The sequence below is a fragment of the Oncorhynchus kisutch genome, unplaced genomic scaffold (assembly GCF_002021735.2).
Source record: "Oncorhynchus kisutch isolate 150728-3 unplaced genomic scaffold, Okis_V2 scaffold1001, whole genome shotgun sequence".
Lineage (NCBI taxonomy): Eukaryota > Metazoa > Chordata > Actinopteri > Salmoniformes > Salmonidae > Oncorhynchus > Oncorhynchus kisutch.
Genome location: NW_022262946.1, coordinates 4067 through 17276, shown reverse-complemented (window position 1 = coordinate 17276; position 13210 = coordinate 4067).

The window sequence follows — 13210 nt, the reverse complement described above, 5'->3', positions numbered from 1 at the left end:
GTCCTCCCAGTCCGGTGGCCAGGCGTAGGAGCGATGAGGGGGTGTTTTGGTTTTATGGGTGCAGGGTTAGTGGGTTGTGCAAATACATTATTTATTTTTTTACCGTGCAAATTTCCCTTTTTATTGAAATATATTTAATCAATAATGTGGAATTATTAACATGCTGAATTGAGAAAGGCAGCAATACACAAAAAAGCCTCAAGTCTGCCGGAAATTCACACGAAGAAGAAGAAGTGGCGCTGGCCAATGGCTGAAGAGAAGGTTCTGTTTCATTGATCTGTAGGCGGTGGTCGTTTTTAACCGCTTCTCGTGGCTTGTTTGATGTTTTATTGTTTAATGGAATGTAATTTCCATTTGAAACCTTTGGAAGTTGAAGTTGTGGAATATTGTTTTGTGTGCAAACGGATCAACCGGAAGTTGCCTCGTCTACTGATAAACATAAACCTCCTCTGGAATCATCAATCCAACCCATTTATAAACTCACACTGGACTGGAGTGTAACATTCCAATAGAGAAAGATAAAGGGCATTTTAATCTGAAAAGGACCCATGAGCCCCACGTGAAGTTCAGGAGCATGTCAAATTGTTGTCAAATGAAAGCGAAGAGTCTATCGAAATTAAGTTATATCTACTTAAAAAAAAAAACATTTTCCATCAACAAAATGTGGAATAAGCAAAGGCTGTGATTTCTGGTCAAACAGATGGAAAAAGGATCTTTGAAAAACATTTACCAGAAAGAAAATGTCTTAAAATGTATTTGAAATATATCAAAACACAATTATGTTGACGTGAAGACCCCCTACCAACTAATATAAACACTTAGATTTAGTTTTGGATAAATGATTTTCCTTCTGTAAACATTGCCTTATGCCTTGTAATTCCTTTACCAAAACCCCACACATCTTTAAAGCAGCAATCAGCAGTAGAAACCATAACAAAGTGCCCTCCCCTCCCCTGGTTTCAGTAAAATACTGGGGCTGGAGAAATGGGATCGCTTTCAAATTCATAGACAGACCTAACTACGTCTTAACTGTGTTTTGAGTTGATTTAGTGTTTGTTTACATTGGAGTAAAAACGATCTTATATTTTGGGTTCTGATGGGGTATGACAGGTGAACTAAAGATCATGAGGTATTTGAAAGTTATTTTATTCAAGAATCAAAAAGGTACACATCATTCATTTATAAGTCCAACAAAATGGATGTAGCAATGGCTGATTGACCATTTAAGATATTTTCACATTTCTCTCCCTCATGAGGAGGGAGGGGATAATGAAAGTTCACGGAAGGTAGACCTACCACTTAGTTATAGTGTTTTTACTCAAATCAAGTGTGTTTATGAATTATTAAAATGATTAAAACACGTCATTGAAATCGGTAACAGAGTTACCTCAAAATCAGTAATGTAATTATAGCAATTGAATGATCTACAACGAGAAATCCTAGAGGTCACAAACCACTGTCCTGCCTTCCACTGGCTGTCACCTTTGACCTTAGTTCCTTTTCCGTGCCTCTATTTGTAGTTTGTTCAGGGCGTGAGTTGGCGTGGGCATTCTATGTGTTCTTCTGTGTGTTAGATCTCTATGTGTTTGGCCTGGTATGGTTCCCAATCAGAGGCAGCTGTTATTCGTTGTCTCTGATTGAGAACCACACTTAGGCAGCCTGTTTTCCCCACTATGGGTTGTGGGTAGTTGTGTTCTGTTTTGTGTGTATTGCAGCTTGCAGAACTGTTCGTTTGGCCTGTTGGTTTTTGTTCAAGTATTCGTTATATTAAAACTATTATGAATACTTACTACGCTGCACCTTGGTCCTCTTCTCCTCCCCCCAACGTTCAGCTCATAGTGTCTCCTGTTACTGTCCTGCCTTCCACTGGCATTCTGTTATGTTCAGCTCATAGTGTCTCCTGTTACTGTCCTGCCTTCCACTGGCATTCTGTTATGTTCAGCTCATAGTGTCTCCTGTTACTGTCCTCCCTTCCACTGACTGTTATGTTCAGCTCATAGTGTCTCCTGTTACTGTCCTCCCTTCCACTGACTGTTATGTTCAGCTCATAGTGTCTCCTGTTACTGTCCTCCCTTCCACTGGCATTCTGTTATGTTCAGCTCATAGTGTCTCCTGTTACTGTCCTCCCTTCCACTGACTGTTATGTTCAGCTCATAGTGTCTCCTGTTACTGTCCTCCCTTCCACTGACTGTTATGTTCAGCTCATAGTGTCTCCTGTTACTGTCCTCCCTTCCACTGGCATTCTGTTATGTTCAGCTCATAGTGTCTCCTGTTACTGTCCTCCCTTCCACTGGCATTCTGTTATGTTCAGCTAATAACTATTTTCTCTCTTCAGGTCATCTGGTGGTCAAAGCAAGACTGTGAAAACAGTCTGGGCCCTGTTCCCCTAATCTCTTGTGGAGAGATGACAACTTTTGTTTCCCAAAAGCACAAGTTCAGGCTATAAGTTCATCATTAGAACCATGGTTCATCCTTAGAACTATAGCCTTAAGATGCCATCAGATTCTTTTGCGAAACTGGGCCCAGGACAACCTTGCTCTCTCTTCTCTCTCTTCTCTCTGTCCTCTCTCTCTCTCTTCTCAATTCAATTCAAGGGCTTTATTGGCATGGGAAACATATGTTAACATTGCCAAAGCAAATGAAGTAGATAATATACAAAAGTGAAATAAACAATAAAAATGAACAGTAAACATTACACTCACAAAAGTTCCAAAAGAATAAAGACATTACAAATGTCATATTATGTATATACTGTATACAGTGTTGTAACGATGTACAAAAGGGAAAATAAATAAGCATAAATATGGGTTGTATTTACAATGGTGTTTGTTTTCTCTCCCTCCAGTTAATGTCAGCTCTCCCAGCTCTTACTGACACCTACCATGACACCTACCACCTACCCTCTTTCCATTTACTGTTACAAGCATCCTCGCCCACTGAGCACCGACCAACACTGTACGTCCATGGACGTTGAAATTTGGTCAGTCAACCCTGGCCAGACCAAATCTGAACCAATCATAGACATCTATGTTTCACAAGTTTGGACAGCTCAGCACAGAAGAGAACTGTACAGTACAGTAGGGTATAATAACAAGGACAGGTGAAACTGATCAGGGTGTGACATTTCTGTGGCTGACTCCTGGTTGCAAACCTATGTAGTTTGATTGGAGTTGAAAAGGTCTGGGCTTAGGCCTCTTAACTTGGGCCTCTTCACTAAAGGTCTGGGCTTAGGCCTCTTAACTTGGGCCTCTTCACTAAAGGTCTGGGGTTAAGCCTCTTAACTTGGGCCTCTTCACTAAAGGTATGGGCTTAGGCCTCTTAAGGTATGGGTTTTAGGCCCCTTCACTAAAGGTATGGGCTTAGGCCTCTTAACTTGGGCTTCTTCACTAAAGGTATGGGCTTAGGCCTCTTAACTTGGGCCTCTTAAGGTATGGGTTTTAGGCCCCTTCACTAAAGATATGGGTTTTAGGCCCCTTCACTAAAGGTATGGGGTTTAGGCCCCTTCACTAAAGGTATGGGGTTTAGGCCCCTTCACTAAAGATATGGGTTTTAGGCCCCTTCACTAAAGGTATGGGGTTTAGGCCCCTTCACTAAAGGTATGGGGTTTAGGCCTCTTCACTAAAGGTATGGGGTTTAGGCCTCTTCACTAAAGGTATGTGCTTTAGCTAGCTAGCGACTGGAATGAGCTGCAACAAACACTCAAACTGGACAGTTATCTCAATCTCTTCATTCAAAGACTCAATCATGGACACTCTGACTGACCTTGTGGCTGCTTTGTGTGATGTATTGATGTCTCTACCTTCTTGCCCTTTGTACTGTTATCTGTGCCCAATGATGTTTGTACCCTGTTTTGTGCTGCTACCATGTTGTGCTGCTACCATGTTGTTGTCATGTTGTGTTGCTACCATGCTGGGTTGTCATGTTGTGATGCTACCATGTTGTGCTGCTACCATGTTGTTGTCATGTTGTGTTGCTACCATGTTGTTGTCATGTTGTGTTGCTACCATGCTGGGTTGTCATGTTGTGTTGCTACCATGCTGGGTTGTCATGTTGTGTTGCTACCATGTTGCTGTCATGTTGTGTTGCTACCATGTTGTTGTCATGTTGTGTTGCTACCATGTTGTTGCTATGTTGTGTTGCTACCATGTTGTTGTCATGTTGTGTTGCTACCATGCTGTGTTGTCATGTGTTGCTGCCTTGCTATGTTGTTGTCTTAGGTCTCTCTTTATGTAGTGTTGTCTCTCTTTATGTAGTGTTGTGTTGTCTCTCTTTATGTAGTGTTGTGTTGTCTCTCTTTATGTAGTGTTGTCTCTCTTTATGTAGTGTTGTGTTGTCTCTCTTTATGTAGTGTTGTGGTGTCTCTCTTTATGTAGTGTTGTGTTGTCTCTCTTTATGTAGTGTTGTGTTGTCTCTCTTTATGTAGTGTTGTGGTGTCTCTCTTTATGTAGTGTAGTGTTGTCTCTCTTTATGTAGTGTTGTCTCTCTTTATGTAGTGTTGTGTTGTCTCTCTTTATGTAGTGTTGTGTTGTCTCTCTTTATGTAGTGTTGTGGTGTCTCTCTTTATGTAGTGTTGTGTTGTCTCTCTTTATGTAGTGTTGTCTCTCTTTATGTAGTGTTGTGTTGTCTCTCTTGTCGTGATGTGTGTTTTGTCCTATATTTTTATATAATTTATTTATAGCCCCGTCCCCACAGGAGACCTTTTGCCTTTTTGTAGATTGTCATTGTAGACAAGAATTTGTTCTTAACTGACTTGCCTAGTTAAATAAAGGTTAAATAAAAATTAAAAATTAAAATGTAGGCCTCTTTTCTTAAAGGTATGGATTTTAGGCCTCTTAACTTGGGCCTCTTCAATAAAGGTATATGGGTTTTAGGCCTCTTGACTCAGGCTTCATCAGGTCCTCATACAAAGCTTGCTGCTCTATACAACCACAATATAACTACCACAACCAACCCAAAACAGCTACTACAACCAACCCAAAACTGCTGCTACAAACCACCCAAAACAACTACTACAAACAACCCAAAACAACTACCACAAACAACCTAAAACAACTACAAACTACCTCTCAAACTACCCAAAACAACTACCACAAACAACCCAAAACGGCTATAAAGGACTATCAACCTCAAAAGCTGCCAAATTACAGACACGAGCCTATTTTTTGCAGTTTATGAAACGTACCACGAGATGGCAGCATTGAGTTGAGATGGGATTTTTGGAGCGTTTGATCTTCTATACTCTAGATCGTTCTAGAAGTCACTCTAAATGCACACCACTTGTATAGTGGTGTGCACTTGACCCACAGGCTGATGGGTAGTATAAAAATAGATTTGAACACTGCTTTTTTAAAACGAAAATAAAAAAATGCATGGGATTGAGATCAGTGAGTATGAAATACTAAGAAAATAACATGCCAGTTGTTTTTTTTGGGGGGGGGGAGGGGGTTCTGCACCATTCAAAAACACTGAGTCCAACTATACTGAACAAAAATATAAACGCAACATGTAAAGTGTTGGTCCCATGTTTCATGATCTGACGTGAAATATCCCCAAAATGCTCCATATGGCACAAAAAGCATTTTTTCCCTCCCAAATTTTGTGCATGAATTTGTTTACATCATTTCTCCTTTGCCAAGATAATCCATCCACCTGACAGGTGTGACATATCAAGAAGTTGATTAAACGGCATGATCATTACACAGGTGCACCTTGTCCCGGGGACAATAATAGGCCACTCTAAAATGTGCAGTTTTGTCACACAACACAATGCCACAGATGTCTCAAGTTTTATGGGAGTGTGCAATTGGCATGCTGACTGCAGGAATGTCCACCAGTGCTATTGCCAGATAACTGAATGTTCATTTCTCTACCATAAGCCGCCTCTAACGTTGTCTTAGAGAAATTGGCAGAACGTTCAACCGGCCTCACAACCACAGACCATGTGTAACTACACCAGCCCAGGACCTCCACATCCGGCTTCTTCAATTGCGGGATTGTCTGAGACCAGCCACCAGCACAGCTGATGAAACTGAGGAGTATTTCTGTCTGTAATAAATCCCTTTTGTGGAGAAAAACTTCATTCAGATTGGCTGGGCCTGGCTCCCAAGTGGGTGGGCCTATGCCCTCCCAGGCCCACCCATGGCTGTGACCCTGTCCAGTAAAGTGAAATCGATAGATTAGAGCCTAATGAATTTATTTAAATGGACTGATTTCCTTATATGAACCGTAACTCAGTAAAAAAAAAATGGAAATTGTTCAGTAATAATATGCGCCTACCAAATACTACACCAAACTATCCAAATGATTATTATGTAATTCTTGAACTGTACCATATTACAATGAACAGACCCTCCAACTCTCTCTAAACATCTTCAACTATGTTAAAGTGTAGTCTAATTGTCATGGTAACTAATTCCACAGGTCTGGTGTTTCACGTCATCCTTTAAATACAACAGCTGTAGGATCAGTTGTCAGCTTATAGAGTAGTGGTGCAACTCCAACACACACACACACACACACACACACACACACACACACACACACACACACACACACACACACACACACACACACTCACACTCACACTCACACTCACACACACACACTCTCACACACACACACACACACACACACACACACACACACACACACACACTCTCACACACACACACACACACACACACACACACACACACACACACACACACACACACACGGAGCCAGGCAGCTATCTGAGGAACTGGTCTTTTCAGACCTGAGGCTGTTCTCTATTGATTCTGTCCATCCTAAAATAAAACCTCACTAACTCCATGTCTCCCACTGTCTTAAGCAGGAAGTCAACGTCTAAACTGCAGTAATAATAGACATGGGATTCCTTCCTTCTTCCTTGGATTCTAAGGTGCATCTAACCCGTTGAAAGTTTAATACTAATTCATTCAATTTGAATATCAAAACGAACAAATTCAACATTTTTTAAATAATATCTGTTTTTCCAAAGGAACAGTAAACTTATCCAACCAGAATTTGAGAAGGATTGCCTTGTGAGGAAGGCTAAGTTCTTCAATGGTTAAGTTCTTCAATGGTGATCTTCATCACCATCTAATGAAAGGGTAGCTTGCTGGTGGGATTGAGTCCCAAATGGCACCCTATCCCCTAGGGCCCCGGACCAAAGTAGTGCACTATCAGTCCTGGACCAAAGTAGTGCACTATCAGCCCTTGGACCAAAGTAGTGCACTATCAGTCCTGGACCAAAGTAGTGCACTATCAGCCCTGGACCAAAGTAGTGCACTATCAGTCCTGGACCAAATTAGTGCACTATCAGTCCTGGACCAAAGTAGTGCACTATCAGTCCTGGACCAAAGTAGTGCACTATCAGCCCTGGACCAAAGTAGTGCACTATCAGCCCTGGACCAAAGTAGTGCACTATCAGTCCTGGACCAAAGTAGTGCACTATCAGTCCTGGACCAAAGTAGTGCACTATCAGTCCTGGACCAAAGTAGTGCACTATCAGCCCTGGACCAAAGTAGTGCACTATCAGTCCTGGACCAAAGTAGTGCACTATCAGCCCTGGACCAAAGTAGTGCACTATCAGCCCTGGACCAAAGTAGTGCACTATCAGCCCTAGACCAAAGTAGTGCACTATCAGTCCTGGACCAAAGTAGTGCACTATCAGTCCTGGACCAAAGTAGTGCACTATCAGCCCTGGACCAAAGTAGTGCACTATCAGCCCTGGACCAAAGTAGTGCACTATCAGCCCTGGACCAAAGTAGTGCACTATCAGTCCTGGACCAAAGTAGTGCACTATCAGCCCTGGACCAAAGTAGTGCACTATCAGCCCTGGACCAAAGTAGTGCACTATCAGCCCTGGACCAAAGTAGTGCACTATCAGTCCTGGACCAAAGTAGTGCACTATCAGCCCTGGACCAAAGTAGTGCACTATATAGGAGATAGAGTGCGATTTGGGAATCAACCCAAGACTTAAAGATCCAATGCAGATGTTTTATTTTTTTAATCTCAATATCAAATCATTTCTGGGTAAAAAACAAAAAGTACTTTACTGTGATTGTTTACAAATTAAAATGGTCAAAAAGAAACAACAATTACTTCTTAGCGAAGAGCAATTTCTTAAAACAAGAATTTATCTAGGTCTGTCTGGGTGTGGTCTGAGTGGGGGGGGCTTTTCAAACAGGTCGTACACTAAGTGGGCAGGTCTTACACTAAGTGGGCAGGTCTTACACTAAGTGGGCAGGTCTTACACTAAGTGGGCAGGTCTAACACTTAGTGGGCAGGTCTAACACTTAGTGGGCAGGTCTTACACTAAGTGGGCAGGTCTTACACTAAGTGGGCAGGTCTAACACTTAGTGGGCAGGTCTAACACTAAGTGGGCAGGTCTAACACTGAGTGGGCAGGTCTTACACTAAGTGGGCAGGTCTAACACTTAGTGGGCAGGTCTAACACTTAGTGGGCAGGTCTAACACTAAGTGGGCAGGTCTTACACTTAGTGGGCAGGTCTTACACTAAGTGGGCAGGTCTAACACTTAGTGGGCAGGTCTAACACTTAGTGGGCAGGTCTAACACTAAGTGGGCAGGTCTTACACTTAGTGGGCAGGTCTTACACTAAGTGGGCAGGTCGTACACTAAGTGGGCAGGTCTAACACTTAGTGGGCAGGTCTAACACTAAGTGGGCAGGTCTAACACTTAGTGGGCAGGTCTAACACTAAGTGGGCAGGTCTAACACTTAGTGGGCAGGTCTTACACTAAGTGGGCAGGTCTAACACTTAGTGGGCAGGTCTAACACTTAGTGGGCAGGTCTAACACTAAGTGGGCAGGTCTTACACTTAGTGGGCAGGTCTTACACTAAGTGGGCAGGTCTAACACTTAGTGGGCAGGTCTAACACTTAGTGGGCAGGTCTAACACTAAGTGGGCAGGTCTTACACTTAGTGGGCAGGTCTTACACTAAGTGGGCAGGTCTTACACTAAGTGGGCAGGTCTTACACTAAGTGGGCATTAGCCTCATTATCACAATATTATTCCAACCTCAGTGTGAAAATATACATCACAAACAACGTCCCCTGGATCACCTGGTCAGTCTCTGGACACCTGGCCAGTCTCTGGATCACCTGGTCAGTCTCTGAATCACCTGGCCAGTCTCTGGATCACCTGGTCAGTCTCTGGATCACCTGGTCAGTCTCTGGATCACCTGGCCAGTCTATGGATCACCTGGTCAGTCTCTGGATCACCTGGCCAGTCTCTGGATCACCTGGCCAGTCTATGGATCACCTGGTCAGTCTCTGGATCACCTGGTCAGTCTCTGGATCACCTGGTCAGTCTATGTTAGCAGGTGTCTTCATATTTTCTACATGCGGCGCATATAAAAACACAGGAATATGACGTTTTTGACAGAACTGGGCCTTTAAATCAGCACTGATGCTTAATGATTGTGCATTTGCTATGTAGGCCTACAGCATGCAAAAACACACTGTACTGATGCCACTGTATTAGCCGTCTGGAGAAGAGAGAGGGTCAATGAGAAAGAAAGTCACCTGTTGCCATAGCAGCAAAACCAAAAGGACAGGGTTCCCATCTCTTCTACTGTCAGAGAGAAAAATCATTTGCCTGCTACAATGCTTCATGATTTGCATAAATTGCATCCTGAGCAACAAAAAAAATCGATTCATTCAGCTCTTAGATTATTCGATTAGTAGTATGTTTGATTCCCAAGTGAAGAAATGTACCACGTCACAGACTACATTTAGACCTAGTGTGTTGGTTTTAAAACACGTATTATACGGCACTGGACAATACGTTTTATGTGCAAATGACTGATAAATAAATACCAAGGACTGACTGAAACACCAACGCATTTATTCCAATAAGAAATAAATAGACAAGCGCCATAATAACGAATCACACAATTCCAAACCAATATAGACACGGCAGGGCAGGTAGCCTCGACAATTGGGACCCTGGCTGTGACCCTCCTCGCAGCGAGTGTCTCAGGGGAAGTTCGAAAATGTAAAAAAACTAACATTTATATTATAGACTGTGTGTAACAGGTCAAATATAAACACCACATACATTATTATAATGTCTTATAAGCTCTGCAAACATTTAACAATTTATAAACGTGTTACTAATACTGCAAAGATGTGAGAACACGTGTGGCTTAGTTGGTAGCGTATGGCGCTTACAACGCCAGAGTTATGGGTTCGATTCCCACGGGGGGACCAGTACGGAGATATATGGACTCTAACTAGTGTTAATTAAATCGCACTGGATAAAAGCGTCTGCTAAATCTTTATATATATGTTTATCTTGAGTAAGTAAAAGTGATTTCAATTTAGACTACTAGGCGCATGCGTTCTGAAGAAGCAGCCAGGAAGGGGGACTCCAGTTTGGCATTCTAGGTACCAACATCAGTACTGCGTACGAGGGAAGCTATCGCCCGACTTCAAATACATGATCCTTGGCTAATCCTCCAGCCTCTTGGGAACGAAGATAATAACCCGTGCCGGAATTAGCTAGACACAAACACGAAAACAAAACAACGTTTAACATAAAACAAATTGGCTACTGTCGCTTTTCCTGATTTTACAGGTTCCTTCCTCTCTCCGGGTTCGTTGAGGATGAGGTTCCCGACCATCAGACGGTGTCCTGGGGAAGGAGATGGGAAGAAGGAACTGGCGCCTCCATTCAGGAACCCCTTTGTGCATGACTTGAGATTCACCCCGTTGGAAAAGGCAAAGGTAAGCGGAAAAAATATTACAACTGGTGCAACACGTAAACCAATGTTTATTTTTGATTTTGATTTTTTTAAATCGATAAGATTTATATATCGGGTTGCTAGCCATCCAGCTAACTACCGATCAAGGTATTTAGCTGGCCTAACTGACTAGCAACTAGCTAGAAGGCTGGCTACATGTTGCTCACTGGACTCGTATACTCTGACTACCAAGTCTTGACAACAAGCTGGACAAATATTTGGAAACAGCGGCATTATCTTGCACATAAACCACGACACACAGGGTAGCAGCTATAAGACAACAATTCACATGTCTTGGTGTGGTTAGGCAACTTAGCTGATAAACCAGCCACCGATGTTAAGAAATTATAATATATTAAAATTATAATACAAGAGGATACGTCTTTTGCAAAAGAGTCACAAGAGGCCCCCCCTGAACATCATCACTTGAGTTTAGTTGTGTATTCCTGCTCAGTCAGCATCTGGTCTGGTGTGGCTTGTCCATGTGAGCATTATGTTCTGCACTGTGTTCTGTTGAACGCTGGGGGGGGGGGGGGGGGTAATTAGTTAGCTAACAATGTATATTAGTATGAAATGGACCAGAGAATGCATGTATCCCACTTGATCCAAGCGTGCAGAGTTCAACAACCAGTAGTGACACTGAATGTCACTACGCCAGCAACTCTTCCATTGCTTCTTCTATTAAAATGATGGCGCTTGACAGACACAGCAAACACAGTTCCGTATGAAGATAAGGCATAAAATTGCCTGTCCAATAGAAATCCCCGGTCACAATTTGTAAGCGATGTCATGGCGACGTTGGTTAGCTAAGCGCATGCGTAGAAACAGGTTATCGGGTTTTAATGGTCGTCTCGCAGCGAACTGCGCATGTGCAGGACGTCAAATCAAACGCATTCCTTCGATTTTAAGTTGTTGTTGATGAAAATGAAAAACGTATCAATTAGTCAATTTCACGAAATTGGAGTAATAAAATGTTTAACTACTTAAGAATCTAGGTTGTGCCTTTAGATTTCGACTAAATTAACAACTAAGGAAGAGATATTTTACTTCTCATTGACTTGTCAAACTCCGTGAAACCACCGTTCATTTTCTGTATTCAGGGTTCACTGTAGTAACATCGTTTGAAGCTTTGTTTTACTATTGACATTTCTAGCTCATTTCAGGATTGTATATAGATTTATTCTCCTTAATTAAAAGTCATTTGATTTATTTGTTTCAGTCTCTGGATTGTTTAATCAAACGTTTGGCCGCCAGGTCCTGATATTTAGGGCATTAAAAACGACAACCTGTCTTCTGAACGAGCCTAGTGCGCGTGTTCAAATCAAATGTTATTTGCCACATGCGCCGAATACAATATGCTTACAAGCCCTTAACCAACAATACTTTAAGAAAAAAAAGTGTAAATAAAAGTAACAATTACACAGCAGCAGTCAAATATCAATAGCGAGGCTTTATACAGGGTATTACGGTACAGAGTCCATGTGGAGGCTATATACAGGGTATTACGGTACAGAGTCCATGTGGAGGCTATATACAGGGTATTACGGTACAGAGTCCATGTGGAGGCTATATACAGGGTGTTACGGTACAGAGTCAATGTGGAGGCTATATACAGGGTGTTACGGTACAGAGTCAATGTGGAGGCTTTATACAGGGTATTACGGTACAGAGTCCATGTGGAGGCTATATACAGGGTATTACGGTACAGAGTCCATGTGGAGGCTATATACAGGGTGTTACGGTACAGAGTCAATGTGGAGGCTATATACAGGGGGTACCGGTACAGAGTCAATGTGGAGGCTATATACAGGGGGTACCGGTACAGAGTCAATGTGGAGGCAATATACAGGGGGTACCGGTACAGAGTCAATGTGGAGGCTATATACAGGGGGTACCGGTACAGAGTCAATGTGGAGGCTATATACAGGGTATTACGGTACAGAGTCAATGTGGAGACTATATACAGGGTGTTACGGTACAGAGTCAATGTGGAGGTTATATACAGGGTTTTGCGGTACAGAGTCACTGTGGAGGCTATAAACAGGGGGTACCGGTACAGAGTCAATGTGGAGGCTATATACAGGGGGTACCGGTATAGAGTCAATGTGGAGGCTTTATACAGGGTATTACGGTACAGAGTCAATGTGGAGGCTTTAAACAGGGTATTACGGTACAGAGTCAATGTGGAGACTATATACAGGGTATTACGGTACAGAGTCAATGTGGAGGCTATATACAGGGGGTACCGGTACAGAGTCAATGTGGAGGCTATATACAGGGGGTACCGGTACAGAGTCAATGTGGAGGCTATATACAGGGGGTACCGGTACAGAGTCAATGTGGAGGCTATATACAGGGTGTTACGGTACAGAGTCAATGTGGAGGCTATATACAGGGGGTACCGGTACAGAGTCAATGTGAAGGCTATATACAGGGTGTACCGGTAC